At 41.4% G+C, this 26,174-nt stretch overlaps 1 protein-coding gene across 1 annotated transcript in view; it reads left to right on the top strand.

Moving 5' to 3' along the window:
- Positions 1 to 11,492, top strand: part of SCAF8 (SR-related CTD associated factor 8) — a 243,793-nt gene extending 232,301 nt beyond the window's left edge. Inside the window, exon 21 of the mRNA XM_050949431.1 lies at positions 11,394 to 11,492. The gene's annotated coding sequence lies outside the window, so the exon portion shown is untranslated. The remainder of the gene's footprint in view (positions 1 to 11,393) is intronic.
- Positions 11,493 to 26,174: the final 14,682 nt, after the last annotated feature.

The following is a 26,174-nucleotide window of genomic DNA, read 5'->3' as shown; positions in this document are numbered from 1 at the left end:
AGAGAGCGACCGGTGCCGTGGAGAGGAACGGTGCCAGGACTGGGAGCGGCGTCGAGAGTGGGAGCGACGTCTCAACCTAGAGCGCCTGTGGGATCGTGACCTTGAGCAGCGCCGGTCCACTACGTTGACAGACGGCAGTCTGGTCAGGGTCGGCTTGCCCATGGATTGTAGTACCCGCACCGGCGGTGCCTGGGGTAGGGGCGGTGCCACATTGGTAATGGCTATCAAGTCTCTCGCCGCAGAAAACGTCTCCGGAGTAGACAGCAAAGTGAGCTCTACCACGGCAGGTGCCGGGGAGCTGTCAGGCACCGGACTCAACGGCCCTCGTGGGACTAGAGTTGACAGTGCCGGTTTCGGCGGCGCCGCGGCATATATTGGTGCCGGGCGATCTGACCTAGGCGCGGTCTCCGGCTGTGACGCGGGTGTTGTCGGGGCCATCTGACTCTTCGACCTCGGGGAGAGGGAGCGGCGCGGAGTCTATTTCGGTGGCCGGTGCCGGGAGTCCTTAGGCGTGCCAGCGATGCCCGATGCCGTAGGGGTGCCTCTGCTCACCGACTGGCTCGTGCTCGGTGCCGAAGGCAAAGGTGTCAGGGCGAATTCCATGAGGAGCTGCTTTATCCTGATGTCCCGCTCCTTCTTAGTTCTTGGCTTAAAAGCCTTGCAAATTGGGCACTTAACAGATAAGTGCGGTTCCCCGAGGCACTTCAAACAGGAGTCGTGGGGATCTTCTGTTGGCATCGGCCTATGACAGGCCGAGCACTGCTTGAAACCCGGTGAGCCAGGCATGAGCTCCGGCACCAGGTGCGGGGAAGGGGCTACCCCCCGAATCCCACAAACAATTACTAACAACTATAACTATGAACTCTAACTAAATCTAACCAACTATATGTAGAAGAACAGTTAACTACAACTATGGATATAACAACTAGAAGAGAACTACGAGCATCTAGGGAAGATGGAGGTCATACACGGGTGGTAAGAAGGAACTGAAGGATGGCCGGGTCGACTGGGGTATATATCCGGTGCCATAGCGGCACCACTCCAGGGGGCGCCCAGCCGACTCGCCGAGTGTTGCTAGGGTAAAAGTTTCTCTGAACGTGCACGCGGCGCGCACACACCTAACTGGAATGGATATGAGCAATCACTCGAAGAAGAACTGGGACAGTTCAATTTGTAATTTGTCACTTTGTATATACTACTCAGATTCTATATGTGGTTTAAAGGGCTGAAATAGTTAAAGTTCCTGGTGCACTGAGCCTGATTTATAAAATGTATAGCTATTGCATTATATAATGGACATTCAATGTTTCTTGAAAAGTTGATTTATATGATCCTTTATGTTCTTGAATATTAAGAAGAGTCTAAGAATTAATAGTATTGTCTGAGCTGCTTTAGCACATTTTTCACCTTATATGGAAAATTGCCTACTGCTTATCAGGCAGAAGCAGGGCCAGCTCCAGGCACCAGCCGAGCAAGCTTGTGCTTGGGGTGGCAGATTCTATGGGGTGGCATTCTGCCCAATCCTAGGGCGGCAGGGACACGCTTTTAAAAATTTTGTATTATTTATTTTGTTTGTTCGCTGCTCTGGCCGCCCTGTGGGGGGCCGCGGCGCAGGGGAGAGGAGCGCTCTGCTGAGAGCAGGCTGGGCGCTCCCTCTGCCCTAGCCGGTGCCAGGTCTGCAGCAAGTCCGGCAGCCCACGTCCTTCTGTCCCCGCTGACCGGAGCGGTGTGGAGCCCTCCCGGCAGATGGCACAGCGGTCGGGGCCCCGTGGCGAGCGCCCCGCTGAAGCCCTGGCTGCCCCCGCTCGCTCCCCCCCCCCCCCCCAGCCGGGGCACGTCTGTAGCGCAGGGAGTCCCCCTGCACCCTGGCTCCATCCACCCCACAGGTTGTTTTATCTGATAAAGAGTAAACTTTAAGGTTCATTTTGCCATTTAAATATTGGTTTTAATTCAGTAACTGTTAGAATGGATAGTGCTTCTTCAGCAAAATAATGCCTCTGCACATTTTCATTGCCATGTAGCAGAGTTGTTTCCTCAGCTTGGTTAGAGAACCTTAGATGTACTAAAGTAAATGTACATTTCTGTTTGGAACCATTTTAGGTTTCCGTGTGTGTGTGTGACTACAGTGTACATATAAAGAGCAATGTAGATTGTTATTAACTTTCTGTATTGCCTTTTTTACTGTTGAAGAGCCTTGGGTTTGAATGGTCTTTTTAATTCACAAGCTTTTGCCTTTGTTAACCTGCTCTGAAGGTTTGTTTAATCATTATGCTGCTGTGGGAACAGTTATGACACAAGTTCATCATTTGACTATAAAGATTTAAAAGGTAAAAAATTATGGGCATGGAGGGAGAACCATTTATTTAAGCACCAATATCTCTGATTAGCAAAACAGCAAGAAGAATGGAGAAAAACACACTGATGTGGAAGAGGTTTTTAATTGTCTAATCTGATAAAAAAAAATTCTTATCTCACATCAGTATAAATGTACAGTATGGAAACTCCAATAAAATCAGTGTCCTGTGGAACATGAGAGTCTCTGGAGGTGTGAGATCAAAATCCGGTCTTATCTATGTGTTTCTCTCTGTCTTAAGTTTTTCTTTCAGTTAAAGTATTACAACTTCATGAGACTATGATGGTCCATGCGGAAGAAAGGCATTCAGTGTGTGTGTTTGAATGTGAATATATTTCTTGTGGCATATTAATGGTTGCATATAAACAGAGACTTAGTGTGCTATACAGTGTATAGCACACTAACTTTAGGGACCAGATTCTGCCACCCTAATTACTAATTATAACTACCTTACTGTGCAGATGATCTTGTATATTGGTGAGTAAGACTGTTCAATAGGTGTAAGGATAACAAAGTCTGGCCCTAAATTATTTTGCCGTTTTTAATGCACAATTATGCAGTTCAAAAATAGTCAATTGGATAGCAAAATTCAATACTTTTCTTGCTCCTTAAAACTAACCCTTGGGGTATTGATGGGTTTTTTTTTTTTAAATAATGTGTAGCAAGAAATCATGAGTCCAGGAACAGCTTGAGCCAAAAGACACTTAAGGATAGGTTTATATGGCTAAATACTTTATAAACCAATATGTGGTTTATAAAGCGGTTGCATTGAACTATCCATGCAACTATCCTTTTTATGGAGGTGGGGAAAGGAATATGGTGGGTTGTTTTGTGGTTTTCCCAATCTTGGTATTTTATTGTTCATATGAAAAGAACAAAATTTCTTATCATACGTGTTATAACAGGTCTTAAACTATCCATATTTATTTTTTAGGTCTCCACCCTTGGGCTTTGGATCTTGCAAACTGCTATTTTAGTAAATTGAAGTCTATATATAGGGGAAACTTGCAAATTAAATATTGTTTAAATCTGTATAATATAAATAGCAATTACTATGTTTTGAAAATCTAGCTATAAAAAGTAAATGATACTAGAAAGCCAAGTTAAAAAGGATTTCATTTTAGTTTGTTACTAAAATGACCAATGTTTCCTGCTGGCTCTTGCACCCTGCAATTGGAGGATCTGGCATGCAAATGTTTTTAAATAATGCTAGGTTTTGTTGCTGTTTGGCGCTGCATAATATTGAGGCTGGAATGACTTAAATATACAGGGCATGGGCCAGATCTGGGAGTCCTGTCTTAGGCAGAACTCATACTGACAGCACATTAAAGTGTCTGCAGTGGGAGTTTTGACAGAGAAATTGCTAGAGATTGTCCCAAACTACTTATTACTAGGTTTTGCAAATAGCATTTTCATGATTATTTTTCTTCAAAAATGGAGTACACCCATGAACACTAGAATTTAGCAGAAATCCTAATTTTGATCATGTTAACATCATATCAGTCCCTTAATGGGAAACTAATTATTTGTGATAACTTTATCTGTTCTTAATCTTTTCTTTAAATTATTTTGGTAATAGGAAGGACAGTTAGTAAATCCAAAAATTCTGTGTTGTAGGTTGCTAATGAATTTACTGAGCTGCTGAAAATCAGACACTGGCATATAAGTTGCTCAGTAATCTGTTTTCAGGAGGCAATGGGTTGTCTGTCTGTCTTTCTTCAAGGGGCTCTTGGGTGTCCCTGCTAGACCCATGATGATGATGATGATGATGATAGTTATTCATATTTCTGTGTAAAAGAGAATCTAATGCTTTGTACTGCACTTCGAAAATCACCGTAGTACTGGCTTCTCTCATGGGGGCACTAATGCAGAAAGGAGCATGTTTACTTTAATGAGGTGGGCATTTTGGGCTTGTCACATCATGACCATTCTGTGTTTTAAAGCAATATATGCATTCTAGGTGGAGCTGGAACTGCTAGTTGCCTAACATTTTCCATTATTAGCCCATTTTCAGTTGCTTTTAACTTTGCCAAGCTTCAGCCATTCAAGTTAACATTTTCCGTGCGTGCTGTCTGCCACAGGCAGAACTCTTTTTTTAGAAAGTTTCAGCAAAAGTGGTTCAGCTGTTTCCAAGAACGCAGTTAGGGAAAACTGGGTAGGTTTGCCAATGTACATTTATTTATTTATTTATTTTATTTAAAACAACCATTTCTTTGAGGACTTTCTAAAATGCCTCCAGGGTCTGGAGCATGAATTTGAAATTTTGACCAGGGGATCCTCTTGGGCTCAGGAATGGTGCCTTATGCTGTCCTCATTAAAATCAACCCTGATTTGTACAAGTTACAAGACTCTCTGAAAATTGTCATTTGCACACAGTCAGTAGAGTAGGTTAAAAGAAGCTGGCTGCTAAAAATCTCTGAACTGCATTAAATGTGCTCCAGCCTCACAAGCACAGAGCTCTGAATGGGACAATGGTGCATCAGCAGCTACTGCTTCCCCTGCGGGGGTTCTCAGACTTCATTGCACCACGACCACCACCTGACAACAAAAATTACTACATGACCCCAGGAGGGGAACTGAAGCCTGAGCCTGCCCAAGCCCTGCCACCCTAGGCAGGGGGCCAAAGCTGAAGCCTGAGCCCCACCGTCCTGGGCAGGGGAGCCATAGCCGAAGCCCAAGGGTTTCAGCCCCTGGGGGAGGTGGGGGGACGGGACGGGACAGTGTAGCTTGAGCTCCACCATCCAAGGCTGAAGCCCTTGGGTTTCAGCTCCAGGCAGTGGGGCTTGGGCTTCGGTCCTGGGCCCCAACAAATCTAATGACATTTGTGGCAACACCATTAAAATGGAGTTGCGACCCACTTTGGGGTCGTGACCCACTGTTTGAGACCCACTGGCTTAGGGGAAGACATGTTGGGAGCCCAGAGGAGACTGTGAGGTCCCTTGTCTCAGCTCTTCCAGTGATTTAGTGTTAATAACTATGTGCATTTCACATCCCTTATTATTCAGTAAGACCTTTTGCCTTGTGTCATGGTGTAATTCCCCACTCTGAACCTTAGCGTCCAAAAGATGGGGTACCAGCATGAATTCTTCTAAGCTCAGTTACCAGCTTAGTACTTGTAGCGCTGCCACCAACCAGGAATTCCAGTGACTGGTACACTCTGGTCCCCCCAAAACCTTGCCTGGGGAACCCCAAGACCCAGACCCTCTGGATCTTACCACAAGGAAAGAAAACCCTTTCCTCTACCGTTGTCTCTCCCAGGCTTCCCCTCCCTGGGTTACCCTGGAAGAGATCACTGTGATTCAAACTCCTTGAATCTAAAAACAGGAAAATTCACCTTTTTCCACCCTCCCCCTTCTCAGTCCCCCTCCCAGACTCTCCCTGAGAGAGAGAGTAATCCTAACGCAGAAAGAAATTAACCTCTCTCTCCCCTTTCCCTCCTTTCTCCCCACCAATTCCCTGGTGAATCCAGACCCAGTCCCCTGGGGTCTCACCAGAATAAAAAAACCAATCAGGTTCTTAAACAAGAAAAGCTTTTAATTAGAAAAAACAGTGAAAATTTTCTTTATCTTTGTAAATTTAAGATGGAATATGTTACAGGGTCTTTTAGCTATAGACACTGGAAATAGCCTCCCAGCCTAAGTATACAAGTACAAATTAAAATCCTCCCAGCCAAATACACATTTGCAAATTAAGAAAACAACCATAAGCCTAACTCGCCTTATCTACCTAGTACTCGCTATTCTGAACTTATAAGAGCCTGTATCGGAAAGATTGGAGAGAAACCTGGTTGCATGTCTGGTCCCTCTGAGCCCCCAGAGTGAACATCAACCAAAATCTAACAGCACACACACACACACACACACACACACACACACACACACACACACACACACACACACACACTTCCCTCCCTCAAGATTTGAAAGTATCCTGTCCCCTGATTGGTCCTCTGGTCAGGTGACAGCCAGGCTCACTGATCTTGTTAACCCTTTACAGGCAAAAGAGATATGAAGTACTTCTGTTTTATTAACTTATCTGTTTATGACACCTTGGTATGGTACTCGAAAGGAAAGTGTCATTGTTCCCATTTTATGGATGCAGTAATGGAGAGGTCACTTCTGACGGAGCTGGGAGTACAACTCTGGAGCCTGCTTCCGAGTACTGCTCCTCTCAAGAGGCGCACAGCACAATAGGTGCAATTCAGTGTATGGGGCATAGGTGGTGGTAAACCACTTTTATGGTTACCAGATTCTGGGTTGGAGTGTTGCCAGCTCTCATGATTTTAGGAGCATCTCATTTTTCTTAAAGCCTTAGCTCGTAGAGTCAAACAAATACATGAGAATCTTAGTTTTCATTTTTTTTTGTAAAGTTTGTTTCTAGTCCTTATGGTGGCAGAGAGAAGCTTGAAAATGCAACTTGAGTGTACACACTATTTTTTTCAAAAAGGTAAATTAAACTAATCCGAAAGGTATTGGTTTTTCATAAAATCTCATGGATTTTTAAGACGGTGTCATGGTTTTAAGGGGGGGCCTAACTAATAATGACTGAGTGAGTGCTTGACATTAGCAATACTGGGACTTCTCTGGGGCACTTAGAAGGGTATCATCTGAAGCACACTGCTTCCTTGGGGCTGCTGTTCAGATGGTGCAGCATATACACCATCCTTTTCTTAGGACAGTGCCTAAAGGCACAACTTATCTTTCTGGATCCTGCTCCCACCATATTTTCTGTGCCTTGCTCTGTGAAGTTTTCTAAACCCGCCCTATCTCTACCATCTCCTAGTTTAAGTCCTTCCTTAAAAGGCACTACTTCTTCTTCTTCTAAAAGGCCTAAAAGCACTTCCCTTCATTGAGAAGTGCTCAGTAATCTCAGCAGCAGCAGTAGGAACATTTTAGAAAGGTATGTTTTTGAGGTACTTCAATTATTGTAATTGTGACCAATATATGCACTATGTATGTTTCTGGAGGGGAAAAAAATCCACAACTTGTTGATCTCTTGCACCTACAGAGTTAATGTGATTCATCTGTACTGAAAAGTTATCAGTGTGTAAGAAATACCATAGGATCACAAGAAATAGCAAATTGCCTTTTGAGCATGAATGACTAGGTTGTGTTTATAGTGTTAGTCATCTGCTGTACTAACAATAATTAAGAATGATGTTTTGTACACCTCCAGGCTCACATTTCATACTTAGGTGAATGTTACCATGGATTTCCTAACATGTGCGGTAGACATGGCACACCTTTTTAGTGTTTACAGCATTTCCAAGCCATTAGCACTGTTCTGAAAAGCTTTTGTTCAAGAGCACTAAGCAAGCATATTTTAAACCAGAACATTCTCACACGGAAAAAAAGTTATTAATTAAGCTATGGGGATGAAAACATTTATCGTCAGGGTTAGCCTTCTGTTCTTAATTGGTAAAAGCATATGGACTGTAAAGTGAAGTAAAACCATTATCCAGTACACAGGGTTGGCTCTGTTTTTTGCTGCCCCCAGCATGGCTGTCAGGGAGTCTTTGGTGGTGTTTCTATGGGTGATCTACCGGTCTCGCACCTTTGGCATACCCGCCACCAAATTTCCGCCCTAGCCGCGGGACCGGCGGAACTCCCACTGAAACACTGCCAAAGGCTCCCTAACTGCCGCCCTCACGGTGTCGTCTCTTGTCCCTCTCCCCGCCCCCGGGTTTGCCTCCCCAGGCATGCGCTTGCTTCGCTGGTGCCTGGAGTACAGGTTCATTTGATTTTCCAAGATTTTGCTTTTTTAGATTACATTTAATCAGTGGCAAATTATAGATCCAACCCAATGCACGCTGAAGTCAGTGGTAGGAGATTTTCCAATGAGTTCGGTGAATTTTGGAAAAGGCGCTGTGATGGACAGGAACAATTTGAATGTTTCTCTTGAACAGTTTGTCTTAGCACCATTTGCAATGCCTAGTATTTCATAAACTCTGCTTAAGTGAAAAGACAGCATTTTTATGCATTTTCCTCATGATTGATAAAACATTTAGAAATATTAAAGCAGACAAATAATGAATGTCCTTACTTAAAATGTAGTCTAAAATATATGAAAAATGTTACCAGTGCAATAATACAAAGCACCACAAAAAGTGTGTGAGACTGACATTAGCTAGAATAGAGGACTTGCATCTAATTTGCATAACTTTCTCTCACTTTTTCTCTGTGTTGATGGATTCCTTAAGAACACCAAAGAAATAACTGTAAAAATTTGTCTTCAAGGGGTTTTGATTTTTTTAATTTGGGAGATAGACACATGCCAAAATTATACTGTCCACCATTAGATCTTAAAAGTTAAAAATGAAGAATTCCCTATTATTATGGATGTTCCTCTCATACTAGTTTTCAGTGCTAGTAACACAGATGCTTTCCACATCTGCAGTTCCCCTGCATAATAATGCTGTGTGTTGCTGTCCCTTAGGACCCCCCCCCCAGCCATTTGAGTTCTCATGCAGTGACCAGATTAACAGCACTACTATGGAAATGGTTGCTTTATGGGCATAGATGATGCTTATATATTGTAATTACTGTATAGTTTACAACGTTGCTTTAAGTAAAAAAGGAAGACAGTTTGTCTCCATTTCCAAAAAACTTTTTGTTGGGAGAAGCCTTTTATTTTGTTTAGTTGGTTCCATTGCAAAAAAGTTTGAAATTAACAGTTTGCTCAAAATTGGCAGTGAGGCCCCCATTTTTCTATAGGCCTAATTCTGCGCCATTGAAGTAACCGGGAGTTTTACTATTGACTTCAGTGAGCACAGGACCACTCCCTGTATTTCTGTTCCCCCTATTCAGCCATTGTTGGCTGTCCTCCATTCTATTCTCCATCTGGCCTGCCTCATTGAACAGCTATAGTAACACTCCTTCCCCCTGAGGTGACAGCATCATGAGCACTGCTATATTAGCTCTGTGATAATAGATGCAGCCAAACAAGATCACACAACTTCTTTCCTTCCTTTCTCTTTAATTTTTCTTAGTACCTTGAAATAAGAGAGATGTAGAATAAATGTATCATCCATGGGGGGGAAGCTACAGAAAGAATGACTGACTTCTGCACATTTCTGCTTTTAAAAAACAGGATACCCATGTAGGAGCAGCTTCCCCTCTTGACTCTTGGACATGACGGGATGATGACCATGCATTGTGTTGTCTGATGTCAGTGGGGAAGTCTGTCATGAGCGTCTTTGGTTTTGTGTGCTGTGTAGTGCCTACCGCTTAAGTGGTACTGAACAAAGAATAAACATTAATTAGCAGCACCATTACAGAGCAATGAATATGGGGACATGTAGTCCAACCCTTAGACGTTTTATATCTGAGGTGTGGAGAACTGGAGGGCAGTGCTGCCTGGGCTCTGTGGGCTATCCTTTGGTAGGCTGCATGGAGTAAGAGAACATCATCCTACAAGATGATGTAAATAAGGTTTCAGTAGAAACGTTGCAAGAGGGAAGAAGGTAATGGTGTCCCATCCCCCACTCTGCCTAGCATTGGTATCCAGTCCTTTTCCTGTTCGTGTTTTTAATTTGTTTTTATTTTTAACTAATTTGCAGCCAGTTTCCATTTTTGAGTGTAGACTTCCATATCTCTGTTAAAGCTCCCACTAAGCATTTCTATTCTTTGAGGGAACATGGTGCCTCAGAGAACTGGGCCCATAGTTTTGAAGTCCAGAATTGGGAAACAGAACCTTCTTTAAGATTTTATTTTTAAGTACTAAGGAAGCAATGCTGTAGGCTTTTTTTTATTTGGATAAAGAAATGAGGCATTTAAGCTGTAACTGATTAGTGCAAGTTTTTCTCTAGTGTGGACCAATCTCTGTTCAATAAAGACTTTTCCTGAGCAACTCAAAAGCTTTAGTGAATGATTATCTTTCTAATTAAAATTGCTGAGTAGAGATTTAGAGGCTTTTTTATGGAGATCATTAGTTTTGCATAGAATTACAGCGCTAACAAGAAGAGAGTCACATTTTTCCCCCCCCTAAGATCAAACACATGTATTATCCTCAGTAGTTTAGGGAAATAATTTGTGTTTTGCTGTTTTATTAATGCATTGCCTGTGATACCATTTCGAGTACATACCCAGGGTCCTGAGCAGGCTTGAATTCAGGGGGCTGCCCTGTGCTGCTGTCATGGCTTCTCTACTATATATTGGTACAAAACTATCTCAGGTTAGCTTACTTGTGCTGCCGTCACACCTCCCAGTTGCTGTGTAGGTGGACTCTCAGAGCTCAGTTATGCACCATCTTCATTTTATTTGGGTAGAGAAGCACAGCAGTGGTGCCTTCACTTTTATTGTTGTGAGGTGGTAGAGGTGGAAAAGCAGCAGATTAGCTGGTCTGCTCTAGAAGCAGAAGTGCTTGTAAAGTCACAGTTGGGACAGGAAAAATTGCAGGAGTGCTTTTTTTGACTTGTTATGCAGATGTTGTCTAGGTGGTATGGTTGAAATTTGATAACGTCAGAGGATGGATTGTGCATAGCCTTATAGGGGAACACAAATGAGAATCGGACACAAAAGACTTCCAGAATTTGCCACTATGTAAGGTGCAATCTCTGTGGGATAGTTGAGGCACTAGCAGGCACTGTTCCTCGCTAGTGCCTCAGGCATCCAGATGAGGCTATACTGGTGTAGGACATGCTCCCACACACTGACTAGCAAGCAGAGCTAGCTGTGTGAATGGAGAGGGGGAGAGCATTCTGCACCTATTGCAAGAGTGCTGGAGTTGACATTGCACCATGTGCTCCTCTGGAGGGATTCTGGATGACTCAGCAATAATTCCTTTTGACTCTCTTGCTGCAGGTTGGGCTTCTCTGCATTGACAGTTTGCAATATGCCCCTGGGTTTCAAAGCCATTTACAATAGGTGCATCTGAATTTCCCACACAAAATGTGCCTGTCTGTACAAAACATACAGCTAAAGCTACCCAGCTACTTCTGTTGTATATGTACCTGTTTGTTTCGTATGTGAAACCTTTTTGAAAATTTAACTGGTCAAAGCAATTTGATGCTTACAAATGTTCAAATGTTTTTATTTTCCAGACTGACAACTCTACTAAAATATAGGATAACAACACAAGAATTCCTCAACTGGGGGAGCAGCAGAAGCAGTGTTAAGCACAAGAAATACTCCTTGTCCTGGGTGTGTCTAATTCAGGACCCAGATGGAGGCCAAGAGTGGGAAGCAAAGGAGCCAGATAGCAAATAAATGATGCAAGGTTTGTTTGTTTGTATTTAATTTTCAATTTATAAACCTAGTTACAAAATAGTTAGACTAACCCTCATAGTCTCTACCTGTCCCTGTTCCAACTCTTATTAAAGTCAATGGGAGTGTTTCATTTGACTCCAGAAAGAGTTGTCTTTGACCAAAGTGTTTTGTAATTTTGTATCGTAGCACAGATAAATCCTGTCTATAATTACTCATAATAAAACCTCCTCTGGGTGTTACTTCCCCTGCTACTAGCAGCCTCATGTTGTGGCAAATGGCCCTCTGTCCAAGGAGGGCCGGATGCAGCATTTTGTTGTCCATCTACACCGTCCCTGAATCCAAGACAAAAGTCACTTTCAGGAGTTGCAAGGCATAGCCCTCATCCCCTACTGCCCCAAGGGAAATAATTATACTAGACCATGGCTCTCAACCTGTCCGGACTACCATACCTCATTCAGGAGTCTGATTTGTCTTGCATACCCCAAGTTTCACCTCACTTAATAACTACTTGCTTATAAAATCAGACATGAAAATACAAAAATATCACAGCACACCAGTACTGAAAAATTGGTTTTGTTCTCATTTTTACCATTCAATTATAAAATACATCAAATGGAATATAAATATTGTATTTCAGTGTACAGTATATAGAGCAATATAAACAAGTTGTCTGTATAAAACTTTAGTTTGTACTGACTTTGCTAGTGCTTTTTATGTAGCCTGTAGTAAAACTAGGCAAATATTTAGATGTACCTCCTGGAAGACTTTTTTGGTACCTCCAGAGGTATGCTTTCCCCTGGTTGAGAATCACTGTACTGGACTCTAATTCTAATGATGCATATTATATCATTCTGCTGTAGTCACCTTTTGGAGCTCATGACTGTGGGTCAGTGTAGCATTTGGAAGATATCGGTGTCTGTGGTGCATTATGAAGAGTTGATGCAGATTTTTTATGATATTTTTCTGCTGTGGTTTTATAAAGAGATAATGATGTGGGAGTCAAGTTGTTTCTTGGCATTTTAAAGATGTGATACATGCAGCGGGGAGGAGAGGAGTATCTCCCTTTGATGGACATCCAGCCATCCAGGTAGCTGTAAAATCCCTCTTGGTCTGTCTTCTGCTTGTTAACCCTTTTTAGAGGGTTCTTGAGAACATGACCTATGAAGGAAGGCTGAAGGAATTGGGTTTGTTTAGTTTGGAAAAGAGAAGACTGAGAGGGGACATGATAGCAGTTTTCAGGTATCTAAAAGGGTGTCATCAGGAGGAGGGAGAAAACTTGTTCACCTTAGCCTCCAATGATAGAACAAGAAACAATGGGCTTAAACTGCAGCAAGGGAGATTTAGGTTGGACATTAGGAAAAAGTTCCTAACTGTCAGGGTAGTTAAACACTGGAATAGACTGCCTAGGGAAGTTGTGGAATCTCCATCTCTGGAGATATTTAAGAGTAGGTTAGATAAATGTCTATCAGGGATGGTCTAGACAGTATTTGGTCCTGCCATGAGGGCAGGGGACTGGACTCGATGACCTCTCGAGGTCCCTTCCAGTCCTAGAGTCTATGAGTCTATAAGAGGGATCTGGGGAAGGTTTCCCAGAATCAGCCAGGTAATGTCCCTGCATTCTAAGTCATTGTAGTCCTTGAAATGTAAAAAGTTCTGTTTAGTTCTTCATGTAATTATTAGTAAAATTAGAGGTGCATGTATTTTATTAACTCTGTTTCCTAAACCTCCAGGAAGAAATCCCAGCTGGTGTGGACCAGATCTGAACCAGGCTGGCCAGCACCATCTGTGATTTGGGGGACATGTGATACATGAAGGGGAAGGAGTAGCAGATGTTTACCCAGGGTATTTTATAAAGGAGTGGTGGTAGGCTGTTTTATTCATATTTCTGATTCTTTTGACTTGCTCCACAGTTCTGTTTTACGACATAATTATATGTATAAAAATATATGTTATGTGGAGCTGCTTGGGTGCCTTGAGCTATAAGTGTCAAGGCCACAATGAGGCTGTCTGATCCAATGGTGAGAGCCTCAGATGGGTCAGGGTCACAGTTGTGAATCATGCCCAAGTTAAAGTCAGAGTTGGAAGTCATGCCAAGGGTCAGAGCCAAGTCAGAGTTCAAGCCACACCAAGGATTAAGCTGGCATTGGAGTCAGAAATCATGTCAAGGGTCAAAGATGGAGTCAGCAGCAGGGATCAGGCAGGGTAGCAGGAGTGGGGACAAGACATGGTAACAAAAACAAGGAGTAGGAGCCCAACAAAGAAGCAGGTTGCTCAGACAAAGGGTGGGACAGGAACAGGAAACTTTATACACCATAGTGTTCAATCAGCAGTCTGCGCCTAATCACCAAATGCTGCTGAGTCAGCAGGTGTAGCGTATTTTGGTGGGGTGTCTGCTGCATTTTCCTCTGTGGACTCTGCAGTGTGGTGACACAGAGGACAAAGTCCTTGCTTGGCAACCCAGTTTGAGTTCTGCAGCGCCTAACAATTAGCAAAAGAAATACAGCTATGTAGGGACTGTGCAGGAGGAACCTCATGACTAACCTCAATAAAGCTGCTTCCGTTGAGCCTCTTTAAGGCTCAATCCTGTGAATACTTGTGCGCATCGTGCTGACATGGAGCTGGATTGTCCGGAGCCCTCACTCGTCTGTGCAGAGGATTAAGGCCCTTCTTTTTCAACCTCGCTCATTCTGTCATAGTCCCATTGCATACTCATTTATGATTCTGTACAGTGAGTGTAAAAAGCTACAGTGAGTTTCAGTGAGTGGAGAATTCAGATTCGATAGCATTTTGCATCTGCTTTGCACAGATGTAAATGATTATACGAGGTGCAGGATCAAAGAGAACTAGGCCCCTGGTCTTTATATTCCTACTGTTGTCACAAGTAATGCCTAAGATTAGTAGAACTGAAAGAAACAGAAGGCAGTAACTTTTACAAAACATGAAATTCTATTATAATACCATAAATATTGGCAGGTGGATACAGGCAACTACTTACAACTTTTTTTTTTCTTCTGAATTGGTGTCCCTTTTTAAAATTCTCAAATAGGATTGCTTTTCCAAACCAGTAAATCACTTTGGGTCAAATTGTGGCCCAGCTAGCATGGCAGTGGTGCAGTGGGCATATGGTCTCTCTAAATCACAGCCTTCATTGTAGGAGCAGCACAACTATGTCCTGCACCTTGCTCAGGCCAGACTGTCTTGGGATCTAACCCTTTAGGTGACTGATGTCAAATTATGTATTGCATAAACAATCTACCAGGATTGTTCCTTTATTTTCCCTTTTGGTTGGCTTGATATAATATATTTTTTTTAAACTAAGAAAAGACTATACTGGGCCCGATCCTGACGTTGATGGGAGTTTTACCTGCTGAAGAATCACAGGATTGGGTCCAGTGTAGCACACTGTGTTTTTAACTCTTTGGGGGCATAGATACTATTTATCATTCTGTAAGTAAAGTTCATCTGAATTGTTAGAATCTGATTGTTGCAGCCAGAGAACAATAAAGATGTGAAAGGAAGAGTTTGTGGCATACAGAATCTTTGTGATGGATAAATATAACAAAAGCGTTCTGAAATTCTTAAGCCTCATGATGAACTGATGCGTTAATTTGGTGTTTGGCTACGGCACAGCTACATCTTCAGAATATCTCATTAACACCAGGCTGCTGTTTACTGGCTGACCATTTCCTAAGACTGAAGCAGCAGGCTCAATTCCCAAGAGATGACACATTGGTCTCTACTAGCCAATGGAGTGGGATTCCCAAGATTGTTTTTAAACCTGGGGTCTGCATGTTCTGCAAGCAGACAGGCTTGAACAGGAATCTAATTAAAAGAAGTCCAAGATATTGAATAAAGCCCAGGCGCTCCATCTGTTAAGTTTTACAACCAGAAATTAACCAGTGAAGCACAGAAATGCACTTCATTGTTTTGACAATTTCACTAGCATTGTTTAATCACAACAACTGCTAGTCCACATCACAAGAGTTTTATGCAGAACCTATTAGTAGTAATAACCAGTTTGACCTTATTAATTATGGCATCACATTATGTTTTGGGAGATAAAAGAAGTGGTTTAAAGTCTAATCCTATGAGTGCGGCACTGATATCCCTGTGGGTCCTGTCCTGAATAATTATCTTCATATTGCCTGTAACTTGTTTGTGTCTTAAGGAGGGGCATGACTACCAAGATCCTGATTAGTATCAAGTCATGCTCATGACTGATAGAGGGCCTGATCCTGTAAGGTGCTGCATGGTCTCGACTCCTACTGAAATGAGTTGAAAGCATGGTGCAATTCTCAGGACACACATTCAGTACCTTGTGGCCTTCTCCCTCTCCCCATACAGTTTTGAACATATAAGATTTAGAAAACTGAGCTAAGCAGAAGAGCACATTCATTTGAGAGAACAGAGATGGGGATGATGATAGTAAAATTCTTGCAATGTTTTGACATCAGGTACTTCCAGAAAAGGTGCGCTAGCACCAGAAATCAGCATCTTCTGATTTTTGTTATGGGTTCGTTATAAAGCACAATTTAGGAATGGTTTATACATATGTTTAATGTACTGAAGAATGTTAGGCATGGATGTTTAATTTAACAACAGTGTGAACTATGGCTCAATGTAGTTGGCATATGCAGTTAGGTAGCAGTCTCAGGACTGAGGATTTAATACCTAGTAACAAATCCGTCTGTGGACCCTTACAACAATTGTACCTAGGTTAAAACTCCAAGAAAAACAAAATACAACCTAGGATTAGTTCTTTTACTGCTTTTCCAAGTGAAAATCTGTCATATTCAGTCAAAGGGAGAACACCCTAAAGGAGATGCCAACATAAAGCTCAGAAAAGAGTCAACTGATTTGCAAATTCTTATTGGGACTGGAAATAGAGATGAAGAGAAAAATATACACCAATGTCTTCATGTAAATGATGAGCTAGCTATAGTCAACCTGAGAAATCTCTATTAGCATCACATCCCACTGGTAACCAACAGCACTGCAGTCATAGCTTATGTAAACCAACATGGGGACGTGAAAAGTAAAACCTTACTGAAAGAAACTCTCTGCCTATTTTGGTGGGCCAAAAGGAAACCTTTATGAATAATACCTCTACGTATTATGGAGAAGAGAATCTCAGGACAGGCTGGCTAAGCAGAAGAAAACTTCATCCTGCTGAATGGAATGTTAAGGAAAACTTCTAAAACTCATTGTGGAAAAATTTGAGCAAATAGACATTTTTGTGACAAGCAATAATTATGTACCCAGGTAATTGAGATCAACCAAGCATATGCATATTCTTTATTTCCTGGAAATTCACTCTGGCTTATGCATCCCCTCCAATATATGTCATGTGCAGGGTGCTAAAGTCTTAAAGTAATGATAAAAGAGCAAAGCAAAATACTACTTATAGTTTCAAGGCTGGCTGGATGACCCCGTTTTGCAAACCTCCAATATTATAGATGGTTAAGTGCCTACATTTTAACTCCCCATCTCCAGTGTAGCTTGAGATCATTCTTGTGACCCATTCTTCCACCACAATACAGCTCATCTCTGCTGTCTGCCTGGACCATGAGCAGGGAAAGCTCAACTAAAGAAAACCAATGAAAAGTTGGGCATGCAGATACAGTTCTAATGCTAAAAGCCTCCGGGGAAAGAAAAGAAGAGCCCTCTCTTCTCTGTTATGTATTTGGTCTGATATTTGCGCACTAGTGCTTCTTGCAAAGTATTGTTTTAAAAATTGCAGAGTGGAACCCTTCTCTTCTGGAATTCTCAAGAAGCAGCCTTCTGCCCATAGAGGAAGTATCAGAGGAATACTCATGTGTTTGTTCCCCCGGACAGTGTTTTATTTTAACCCACTGGTTGGATGGTTGGCTTCCCGCTTAAGTTTTAACCTTATCAACAAGATATGAAAATCCCTGTTTGAAACCCTGAGAGTTGCCCCTTTGTATCTGCTCAAATAGAAGAAAACTTTCCTTGTTGTAATGTAAGGCAATAACAGGTCTCTCATTTCCACTCCCTTCCTGCAACTTTCTCTAGAATCATAAGGCCCTGATATCTCCTCTTTACTAAAGCATGATCTCCTTTCCAGCTCTGTCCAGATATGTCCCTTCCCAGCTTTCACTTCAATCTTCCGATAAAAAATAAATATGGATGTGCCCTCCATATGCAGAGTCCTATTTAACCTTTAGAAAACTGAACTCTTTATTTTCTCTTTGTAGGGACATAAACAAATTCATAATGCTAACTTTGTAAAATACATGCAATTCTGTATTGCCGAGGCGCATAAGCAGACAGGATTGGTAAAGATTAATGCCTGGTAAAGATTGATTAATTACACATTCCACTTAGTCTCTATCTTTTTTTCATGGGCAGAAAGAGATGATTCCTCAGTCAAGGCATAACGTGAGGTAGTGACCTGAAGTCAGCCCCCAACTTCTCTAAGTGCTGAAGACTGCTATTGCTTTAGCTTCTGCATTCTTTGGCCTTTAGGGCCTCCTACGCCAAGTACAGTAGGTCCTGCTCCATCATCTCAGGCACCCTGCCCTGCTTATGTTTTTGGACACATAATCTTAGTTATTCAACAGGAGGATGCCAATGGGAAGCATTAATCAGATAGGACTGTATAGCTGTGACATTTCATTTCCCTTCCCCCTCTGTTGTTGTTCTTTAATATGGCCCATGTTTTAAGAATTGGAGAGTGCAGCGGTGTCATAGCAGTGATTAAGTGAAATGTTTTCAGATTCTTGAAAATATGAACAACTGATTTTAGAAACTAGAAAGTATAATATTTGTAGATAAGTTTTACTGAATACAGCTGAAATTTCCCTGTGGAAATCTATAAGGATTTTAAAAGATTCTTTTTTAAAAAAACACCACTACAGTATTCAAGACACACCTTCTCTGTATTTAGCCTCTGGTAGATTTTTGTGTGTGTGTTTTCTAACTTTCAGTTGTGCAACAGATTATAAAGTTGAAGGTGGTGATGTGATCTTGGATATGATTGACCCAGACAAATAAACAGGTTTGTGGATGTTGAGTATATCACTTCACAATGGATTGCGTATTTTTCACTGGTACACTCAAAGGGTCTCCAAAGAGTTTCTTTCTAAAGTTGTATAAAAACTCCATGGACGTTAACTCCAAAAAATGCATGATTGTCTCATTCTCTATGATTGCTATTTTTGTGCCTTTTTAATTTTTGTTGTTTGTGAATGAATGCAAGGCTCATTATTCAGATTTGAATGCTCCTTGGGATCGGGGCTATATTTGCTTCTGTCTTGTACAGCACAAAGCGTGTCATTTAACAAGTAAGAATAAGTGAGGGACTAACAGCTGTTGGTGGGGTCAGGCAATCAGCCCCCTTTGTTACCTGGTTTTACCAGATCACCTCATTTCTAACCATTAATCCAGACCTATTGATATAGATTCATTCATTCCAAGGCCAGAAGGGACCACTGTGATCATCTAGTCTAATCTCCTGTATAACGCAGGCTATAGGACTTCCCTAAATTAATGTTTGGACTAGAGCATATCTCTTAGAAAAATCTTGATTTTAAATTTTCCAGTGATGAAGAATTTACTGCAACCTTTAGTAAGTTGTTCCAATAGTTAATTACCCTCACTTTTAAAAGTTTGCACCTTAAATTAAAAATGTTAAAATTCTGTATGTATCTTGATGTTTTGTGATGTGACAAATAGGGAACTGGCATAAAATTGCCAACTAACTTTATTTTGTGAGCAGTACCAGAATTTGAACTCAGGTCTCTAGTTGTGGAAAACAAGTGAAATCATTTTCTGCAGCACTTGCCTTCCCTCTCCTGTCGTAAATTGCTCTCTGCCTGATTGCAAACAAACATACATACAATGCTCCCCCCCACCCATTATGACTCCAGCCATTCAAAAGAGGCGGGGGGAAAGGGTGTGGTCCAAAAATGACTGAGCTGTAAGGAAAACTAAATCAAATAAGTCATTTTTAGTACTGAACCTTCAGTTTATTATGATCTTTGGGAGAGGGTGGGAATTGATAAAGATAAAGGAAATGGTAAAAGGTGACTTAAAAATAACCGTAGTTATTGTTTTATATTAAAAGCTTATCTACCTTTCTCTGACAGATGAGTTGGCACAATGTTTGAAATCCTGGCTCCACTGAATGGGAGGTTTGCTATTGACTTCAGTGAAGCCAGGATTTCACATCTAGTATTTTAAGATTAGTAAGAGTTTTGTGTGTGTGTGTGTGTGTGTGTGTGTGTGTGTGTGTGTGAAAGAGAGAGATTTCAAAGTAATCGGGCAAGGGTTAAATGTCTCAACTGTCTATCTGAAGAAAATTATGCTTATTTTTACTGTGTGACATTTTGTAAAACTTCCATTTTTTTTTTTTTTTTCAAACGAAAAGGACCTTCTGCTGGCAGACTCTGTTCTTTTGCTTATGACAAAATCTCTCACAACTGTGCTGGTGGAAAGTATTTTATGTTTGTTTTTTCCCCTGTAAAACTGGCCAACAGCCAAAACGACAGTTTCATTTTACATCTGAATTTTTCTTATTCTCTATTGGCTTTAAAGGAAGCTGAGGTTTAAACACTGACAAAATGCACATAACTATTTTTAGAAATAGTTTATTATATGGGACTTGCTTCACCACTGTAGTACTTTGCCATTTACATAAAATAATATTTGAGGATTACACAACCACTGTAACATGCTATGTCTCTTTTTAGTTCCACTGAAGTCCTTTAGGAGGCACATACTTGGGCCCAAAAGAGGAACAGACGCAGTACAGATATTAATGCTATCCCAAACAGTTGTGGATGTTGCAATGTATTACTCTATTCTTAAACAAAAACATTTGTTGCAGAATAAAGGTATAAAGTGTATATCCACTGAATCTATCCAAAGCCCAGCAATTGTGTTATAATTTTCATAGAGAAGTGTCAAATTTTGAAAATAAGTTAAAGGATACATTCATTTCACTCATGTCAAGTGTCACTTTTTAACTTACCACTCTGTGTAACATCAAATAACAGTTTGCTCTGCGATTATTGGAAAATTACCCTTTGAATAAAGAACTGGATTCTGTAATCTCTTAACTCTTTTATTTGGTATATTTTTGAATGTAGTAGGAGGCAACATTAAGGTTGGCTGGGTACTAGTGAGTGATTAATGACTATGCAGCAGTGGGGAAATTGGCTGGGTATCTTAACCTGTCATGTCTACATTTTTCTAGCACTTTTAACAGTGAAATTTTTGTAAATAAAATATAATGCTTTTTGAAAGACCCCACTGAAATGGATGCAACTTTTTTATTTTTTTAATGAGTGCTGAAAGTCTGTTAGGTTGATTTTACTAGTTGTGTGGGAGTGAGTAGCCCTGCTCAGAGAGATCTTATGATGCCTACTGATCTGCTAGATATTAGCAAGTCTAACTGAGACTTCATTATCTCCACATATCTATTGTATTTTGTCATAACTAGGATCTCAAAGACTCATAGGCTTTAAAGTCAGAAGGGACCATCAGGATCATCTATTCTGACCTCCCGCACATTGCAGGCCACAGCACTTCACCCACTCCTCACACATAGCCTAACCTCTGGGCGAGTTACTGAAGTCCTCAGATCATGGTTTAAAGACTTAAAGTTACAGGGAATTCACCATTTGCACTAGTTTAAACCTGCAAGTGACCTGTGCTCCCTGCTGCTGAGGAAGGTGAAAACCTACCAGGGTCTCTGCTAATCTGACCTGGGGGAAAATTCCTTCCCAACCCCAAATAGAGTGATCAGTTAAATCCTGAGCATGTGGGTGAGATATCTCAGGCAGATACCTCAGAATTAATTATCCTAGTAATTCAGAGCCCTCCCCATCTAGTGTCCTGTCTCCATCAGTTGGGGATTTTTGCTACTTGCCACGCACATGCCATGGTAGGGAGTCCCATCATACTCCATAAATTTACAGAGCTCAGTCTTGAAGCCAATTAGTTTTTTTTTTTGTTTTTTTTTTTGTTTTGTTTCCCCCACTGGTCCCCTTGGAAGGCTGTTCCAGAACTTCATTCCTCTGATAGTTAGCAATCATGATCTCCCTGGGGGAGGAACTGAATTTCTACCATATGTCTGTACCAGTGCCCAGCATGGTTGGATTCTGGACCTTGACTGGTGCCCCTACAGTGCTATTGCAATATAAATAATAATAGGATGTGTGGTGGAGGAAATTATATTAGCATGGAATATGGGGGGCACTGGTTGAAGGGAACAGGAGAAATGGAAATGTATCCTATGTGAAAACATTAAGCACTCGGCATTTCCCTGTTCTCTTCTTTTTCTCTACAGGTTCCCTGCACATACACCTTGCATGGCTCCTCTGTTCCCTGTGCTTGCAGTGCATGTACTCTTCCCCCTGCTGCCATTCCATGTCCCCCTGTATACATGCTCTTCTCTGTGTTCCAGGCGTCCACTGTCCCCTCCTTTATTTCTCCCTGTAGGGTCAGTTTGTTTGATGTGTGTTGAAGGATCATAAGTTCCTGATTTGAACTTTTCATTATAATCTGTCACAACCAGTCAGCATGACAAAAGGGGATTTTACATTACATTTGTATTCTTTCCAATGTGAAAGGAATAGCAGTTTCTCTCATTTGTGACATGAATGGGCAGTTTTATACTCCTATGCAGGAAAGCATTCTCATTCAAGAAGGGTGCTTCAGTATGTGCTTAAAATTAAGCATCTGGTTAAATGTTTTCGTGAATTGGGGCTTTAATGAGTAGCAGTTTAAAAACACATTTGTGTTTTTAGTATTCTTACAGCTCAGTGAATAAATAGTTAATAACCAGTAAAGAATATGGCCAAGTGGCAGGTTGCCAGTTACTCCATATCACATTATTCGGTTCATTTCTTCACCATTGCAGGGCCCAGATAGCATGCTGTGGAAGGTGTCCCCCACCCCCGCCCCTTGGCAGCGGCATCTGGCTCTTGGAGAGACTCAGCAGGATTTTGTACTGTCAACCTGGGAGCTGCCCGTAGGCCTGTTTTGTTATCTGGATGGGTTTTTGCTTTGATAGCTCACCGTTTCTGAAAAATCTACATGTTATTGAAATGGCTTAAGTAATATGCATCATAACACTGTCTTGGAGAATGACTTACCATATAATAGAAAAATATTTGGCCTATGGTCTGGTCTTGTCTCCTAACGTTGTACTGCTAGGAAATAGAAAATGAACAGCTTACGGAACAAGCAAAATAGTTTAAGCATTGGTATAAATGGTTCAAATATATCTTTTTGTCTTTGAAATTTTGTTTGCAAGGAATTTGGATTTTAGTTAAGGTATCAGTTCTTTTATGGGTTTTTTTTTTTTTTTTGAAATTGTAATTGTTTTCTTTTTGCCTTTGTTGACCTCTTTCACTTCTGTTTTAACATAACGTGAGATTAGATTTATGTAATACTAAATAATACTGATTTATTTATCTGTAATTTCAAAATAAGCATTTATCTAGACTAGGTATAGTCCATTAAAGTGTGTGTGTGTGTGTGTGTATTAAAATATGTGGTTTCAGGATTTTGCACTAGTCAAGAAGCCGTTTAGAGATATTGAGATGAAGGCTGTGGCATTACACAAAGCTTTATTATTCATAGAAATGGGAAGAGGAAAATACAGTATTTCATTTCTGAGCCTTCAGAAGAAGTTGCAAGGTTTGCCAATGTGAAAATTCAGGAGATGGAAGTGAACTTCCCAAGTGCTTTCAACTTCACGGGAATAATAAATAATAATAATAATAATAGTGATTCTAAAAAAACAGTGTTGTTATAAACAGATACATTGTTTAATGCTCTTAGATTTACGATTATAATGCCAGATGTGATCATTGTGATCATCAGTTCCCCATCACATAGGCCCATGGACTTCCCTGAATTAACTCCTCTTTGAACTAGAGGATATCTTTTAGAAAAACATCCAAATTTGATTTAATATTTTCCCCCGATGAAGGAGAATCTGCCACAGCTCTTTGTAAATTGTTCCAATGGATAATTATCCTCATTGTTAAAAATGTGCTCCTTTTAATAGGCAGTAATACAGTGTACTACTTGTCTGGATCACCACTCTGACAGCATGACATAACAGAACAATTTGGTGGTGTTTTATGTGATGTTGGAATATAACTTTTTTCCACCCACAGCTAATGTTTCCTCCTCCAGTGAGATTAGTTTGTGGCCTAGTAGATAGGTCATTGAATTGGAACTTAGGAGGTCAGGGTTCTAGTTCTCGCTCTGCTATTGCTTTGCTGGCTGACTTTGGGCAAGTCACTCTACCTCTATGCCTTAGTTTCCACATCTGCAAAATTTGGATACTGATACACACTTGCTTTGTAAGGCACTTTGAGTTCTACACTGAAAGCTGTGCAGTTCTACAGTGAAAGATATTGGCATACTCTTTGCGTAGTTGCATTCAGTTATTGTTCTAGTTTCTGATTTCAGTCATACCAATATAAATCTGAAGTACCCTTACTGCATGAAGTCCTAACCCTGTGGAAGTCAATGGGAATTTTGCAATTGACATCACTAGCTGGGATTTCACTCATTGATTTCAGTAGTTACCTCAGATTTATATCAGTGCAGCTGAGATCAGAATCTGTCCCCATTATTGCTAAATACTACCCACTGCAATGGCATAGCCTGTTCCAGTGCTGGACTCAGGCTCTCGACAGGCACACAAATGGCAGGGTCCATAACTACTAATTGTATCATGCCCCATTCAGAAACACTAGTGGTTTGTACAGGCAGATGGTTCAGTTCCATGGAGGTGGATTAACTATGCCAACAGGAGAGCTCTCCCCCATTAGCTTAGGACAGAGGTGGACAAACTACGGCCCAGGGGCCACATCCAACCCTCCAGACGTCTTAATCGGGCCCATAAGCTTCCGCTGGGAAGAAAGGTCTGGCGTTTTCCCCACTCCGGCACTCCAGCCTGGGAGTGGGGTCGGGGTCTTGTCCCACTCCGCCTGGCTTCCGGAAGCAGCGACATGTCCCCACTCCAGCTCCTATGCATAGGGGTAGCCAGGTGGCTCCGCACGCCACCCCCGCAGCTCCCATTGGCCAGGAACTGCAGCCAGTGAGAGCTGTAGGGGTGGTGCCTGCATACAGGGTGGCGTGCAGAGCTGCCTGGCTGCGCCTCTGCATAGAAGCTGTAGGGGGAGACATGCCTTTGTTTCTAGGAGCTGCTTGAGGTAAGTGCTGCCTGGAGCCTGCCCCTCTGACTCGCTCTCATGCACCAACTCTCTGTCCCAAACCTAATCTCCCTCCCACCCTCTGAACACCTCGGTCCCAGCCCAGAGCCCTTCCTGCACCCCCAGCTCCTCATCCCCAGCCCCACCTCAGAGCCTGCACCCCCAGCCGGAGCCCTCCTGCACCCTAACTGTAATTTTGTAAGCATTCATGACGTGCCATACAATTTCCAGACCCAGATGTGGACCTTGGGCCAAAAAGTTTGCCCACCCGGCTTAGGAGCATCGTCACCTGAAACACTAAAGCACTGCAGCTGTACCAATGGATTTGCACTGATGCAGCATTTTAAGTGTAGACCTGCCCGAAGAAGTTTATTTTTTATTTAAAATTCTTATTTAGAATAATTTCTCCTATATACATTAATATATGATCTTTTTGCTCAATAATTTATTCTCTTTGCTTTAACATAGAAGCCAGTTATCTGATTCTCACATACCTGCTTTTGTAATTTATTTTAACTGTTTTAAATTTGTCATATTTTCACTTGGTCACAATAATATAAATTGGTTGTTTTTGAGTAGCTGTGAGCCACTCTGAAACATAATGGAGATTTGAAGAATGGGGAAAAGAAGGTGTTCTTTTGGAGTGACATGTTCCTTTCAGAACAGAGGAGCTCAAGATCTGTATATGATAAATTGTCCCTGCATAAGCCCATGTTCTCTACAATTGCTGGAATTTTCAGAAAAGCTTAAGTTTGTTAGGTGCCAAAATCCATCCCTTTGGATTTCCAATATTCAAAGCCTAAAGAATACTTATGCCATTGTGCTCGGATTTTTGTCCTCTCCCTCTGACAAAGGTTCTCAGTCCTGTAAAGCACCTGATTCCATGCTGATGAGCATAGATAACATAAATTATGTACAAAATACTACATAAAAATGTTCAGATTGCAAAGTCAAGTGCTCAAAACTCAGGAAATGCTTGAACAAAGTGCGTGTGTTGCAATAGATTTACAAAATTGTCGTGGCAGCAAGTGCTTCTCCCCCCCTCAACTTATTTGAAAAAATGCCATATTTTTAATTTAAAAAACCCAATGTAAGTACAAGCCAGGGAGGCACAAACCCAAATATAACATCGCATGGCTTTGAAGCCATTTGAGTAAGAGGTGTGCCTGTTCATTTTGAAATAGATTGTCCTCATTTTCTTTCAAATTGCTCCAAGTTCTTTGTTGCTCTTGCTGAGACTGGCTACAAATGTTTTTATATATATATTTTTATTTGGTTTTGCACAGTTATAAAGGTGTTTCTGGATAATCTGACTGTAACAAGTACTATTAACTGTAACTTAAGAGGATTGTTAAGTGGGTATCAGAGTTCATCACCTTACTGTATATTCCCTTTTTTTTTTTCTTCTTTTTTTCC

Source organism: Gopherus flavomarginatus, chromosome 4 (genome assembly GCF_025201925.1).
Source record: "Gopherus flavomarginatus isolate rGopFla2 chromosome 4, rGopFla2.mat.asm, whole genome shotgun sequence".
Classification (NCBI taxonomy): domain Eukaryota; kingdom Metazoa; phylum Chordata; order Testudines; family Testudinidae; genus Gopherus; species Gopherus flavomarginatus.
Note: the sequence above shows the minus strand (reverse complement) of the source record. Positions and strands in the feature narration are given on the sequence as shown.